Genomic DNA, 4,020 nt, shown 5'->3' with positions numbered 1-4,020 from the left:
TCCAAGTGCCCATCAGTATCTGATTGGATTAAGATGATGTGGTATATATGGAATAAAATATTACTTAGCTATAAAAATTGAAGTACTGCCACTTGCAGTAGCATAGATGAACCTAGAGAGTGTTATGCTTAGTGAAATAAGTCAGAAGGAAAAAACTATATAACCCCACTTACAAATTCATCAGTTCAGTTCAGTTCAGTCGCACAGTCGTGTCCGACTCTTTGTGACCCCATGAATTGCAGCACACCAGGCTTCCCTGTCCATCACTAACTCCCGGAGTTCACTCAGACTCACGTCCATCAAGTCAGTGATGCAATCCAGCCATCTCATCCTCGGTCGTCCCCTTCTCCTCCTGCCCTCAATCCCTCCCAGCATCAGAGTCTTTTCCAATGAGTCAACTCTTCACATGAGGTGGCCAAAGTACTGGAGTTTCAGCTTTAGCATCATTCCTTCCAAAGAAATCCCAGGGCTGATCTCCTTTAAAATGGACTGGTTGGACCTCCTTGCAGTCCAAGGGACTCTCAAGAGTCTTCTCCAACACCACAGTTCAAAAGCATCAATTCTTCGGCGCTCTGCCTTCTTCACAGTCCAACTCTCACATCCATACATGACCACTGGAAAAACCATAGCCTTGACTAGACGGACCTTAGTCAGCAAAGTAATGTCTCTGCTTTTGAATATACTATCTAGGTTGGTCATAACTTTTCTTCCAAGGAGTAAGCATCTTTTAATTTCATGGCTCCAGTCACCATCTGCAGTGATTTTGGAGCCCAAAAAAATAAAGTCTGACACTGTTTCCACTGTTTCCCCATCTATTTGCCATGAAGTGATGGGACCGGATGCCATGATCTTATGCAAAACAGGCTCACAGATATAGAAAACAAACTTGTGATTACCAAAGTGGGGAGGGAAATATTAAGTGCATGGGATTAACAGATACAAACTACTATATATATATATAATAGATAAGCAACAGCAATATGCTGTATAGCATGGGGAATTATACCTATTATCTTGTAATGACCTATTATGGAGTGTACTGCGCAGTACTAAATCGTTATGCTGTACACCTGAAACACAATATTGTAAATCAACTATACTTCAATTAAATTTTAAAAATAAAGGACAGTAATGAATTGCAATCCATTGAATTATATAAGCACATACTAATATACACACATTAGAGAGAAGGAAATGCCTGCCCTTACAGTTGAATATCAGCTAATAAATGTAGAAGAAATGCGGAAAATACCAAACCATTTGGCAATGATTACAATGCTGATTGATTCAAGTGGGAATTGTTAATGGATGCTAAGGCTGGTGGGTAGATACTTGAAATTGGGCCAGGATCCCATTTCTTATTAGAAAACTTACCGCAAAGGACTTCCCTGGTGGTTCAGTGGTTAAGACTTTGCCCTTCAATGCAGGGGGTGTGGGTTTGATCCCTAGTTTGGGAGCTAAGATCCCACATGCTTCTCAGCCAGAAGTCAAACATAAAACAGAAGCAATATTGTAACAAATTCAATAAAGACTTTGAAACTGGTTCACATTTTAAAAATGTGTTAATATAAATCTTTGCACAAAATACTTCTCAATTGCTAAGGAGGAAATGGCAGGCTTCTCCCTGTATAAATTCTCCAGACACCAACTCGAGCAGGTGATCAGAGTTAACACAAACAGTAGTGGGTGGGTCAATGTCATGTGCCTCCTGATGTGATAAACTGAGAACACAGAACCACTTCTTAATAGTATTTTCAATCAGTGTTGACATCCTAATATAAAGCCACAATGCAACCATTCATAAGGGAGAGTCTTTGTATTCTAGATTTAGAGGTGAAGGTGCATCATGTTAGCAACGTGCTTTCAAGTGGCTCAGAAAACAAGTAATGGCAATAGATATTCATACAAAGTTGCTTACACAGCAAATACATTAATAATTGGGAAATCTTGATGAAGGGGATATGGCAGGACTTTACTGTCATTGCAACTTTTCTGTACATTTGAAATTTTAAAATTTACTGAAATATCTTTTTAAAAATCATATTTGGGGAAGAAACAGCGCGGCGTGAACATGGGGAAGCAAAAGAAAACACGGAAGTATGCGACCATGAAGCGAATGCTTAGTCTCAGAGATCAGAGGCTTAAAGAAAAGGATAGATTAAAACCAAAAAAGAAAGAAAAGAAAGATCCTAGTGCACTCAAGGAAAGAGAAGTCCCCCAACACCCTTCCTGCTTATTTTTCCAATATAACACACAGCTGGGCCCACCTTACCACATCCTGGTCGATACCAACTTTATCAACTTTTCCATTAAGGCCAAACTGGACTTAGTGCAGTCAATGATGGACTGTCTGTATGCCAAGTGTATCCCTTGTATAACTGACTGTGTAATGGCTGAAACTGAGAAATTGGGGCAGAAGTATAGAGTGGCCTTAAGGATTGCCAAGGATCCAAGATTTGAACGATTACCGTGTACACACAAAGGAACCTATGCAGATGACTGCTTAGTACAAAGAGTAACTCAGCACAAGTGTTACATTGTGGCCACAGTTGACCGGGACCTTAAACGAAGAATCCGGAAGATCCCTGGAGTTCCCATCATGTACATTTCTAAACATAGGTACAACATTGAGCGGATGCCAGATGATTACGGAGCCCCTCGGTTCTAATGAGAAGAGAAAATTTCTCCACCTTCCTTTGACCCGTTTTCTCTTTTGCAAGTTCATTAAACATGCTATAGTGTGAATTACTATTGCATTCACCCACTTGCTCTATAATGAGCTGAGTATAGTTAAATATATTCACTTTTCAATGTTTTTAAAATTATATTTTGTGTCATTTTAAAATTTGCTGCATCTTTTTATAAATCAGAAAATTGCTCACATAAAAAAAATAAAAATCATATTTGTAGTATAAAATGGTTTGATGATTAGCATTTTGGCAAGGAATTGGAAAAACAACTGCATAGATTTCTAGGTGGGAAAGTACATAAAAGTGCAATTTCTTATGGAGGGCAGTTTGTCACTATCAAATTTTAAAAATGCATATACACTTTGACTCAGTAATTCTACTTTTAGGAATTAATGCTACAGATGTATACATCTGTGACTATGGGGTATACTTCAAGTTGCATAAAATGCAAATAGTCAAGTACAATGTTGTGTGAAAACATAACCATTTGTGTGAAAAAGGACCCATGCATGGATGTTTACTTATAATTACTGATAATATCAGAATAGAAAAGAAGCTGGGTGGCTAGGTGAAAGATAGCTGTTTTTAGAATTGGTCTTAGATTCTACCTCTTCATGAGAGAGGAACTATAATTTCCCCATCCCTTGAATCTGGACCTTGGCCAGTTGAGTGTGGTAGAACTGACAGTGTGCCAAGTCCAAGCCTGGGTATTAGACCCATGCAATTCCCATGAGAACTTGCTCAGGGAATCTGGTTAGAAGATGAAATACATAGAATAGAGCCAATAACCCCAGCTGAGATCATTCTTGACTAGCCAGCACAAGCCAGTCACCAGACTAAGCCTAGCCAGGACCAGGTTGTGAAGTTAAACCCAGCAGAACTTACCCAGTGGACACATTCTCTTGTGATCATAATAAACGGCTGTTTTAAGCCACTAAGTCTGTGGTAGCTTTTAATACAGCATGAGTGTGGCAACAGATTATACCCAGCATGAACCCATTCTTATTGGGTCCTAAGTGAGCCTTGGTGTCTAACATTACTTACCTCCTGCTGCAAATCTAGAAGAGCAATAAGTGATAAGTAAAGTCACTCAGTCGTGTCTGACTCTTTGTGACTGTAACCTACCCGTGGACTGTAACCTACCAGGCTCTTCCATCCATGGGGTTTTCCAGGCAAGAATACTGGAGTGGGTTGCCATTTCCTTCTCCAGGGGATCTTCCCAACCCAGGGATGGAACCCAGGTCTCCTGCATTGCAGGCAGATGCTTTACTCTCTGAGCCACCAGGGAAGTCCTGAAGTGCACAGGTGTACTCAATTTTTCCTTGTCATC

The 4,020-nt window shown here is 39.9% G+C and overlaps 1 pseudogene; it reads left to right on the top strand.

Annotated features, from left to right (window-relative positions):
- The first annotated feature begins 2,055 nt into the window (after positions 1-2,055).
- LOC138082298 (rRNA-processing protein FCF1 homolog pseudogene) lies at positions 2,056-2,750 on the top strand (annotated as a pseudogene).
- The last annotated feature ends 1,270 nt before the right edge of the window (positions 2,751-4,020 follow it).

This window comes from Capricornis sumatraensis, chromosome 7 (assembly GCF_032405125.1).
Source record: "Capricornis sumatraensis isolate serow.1 chromosome 7, serow.2, whole genome shotgun sequence".
Taxonomy (NCBI): domain Eukaryota; kingdom Metazoa; phylum Chordata; class Mammalia; order Artiodactyla; family Bovidae; genus Capricornis; species Capricornis sumatraensis.
Note: the sequence above shows the minus strand (reverse complement) of the source record. Positions and strands in the feature narration are given on the sequence as shown.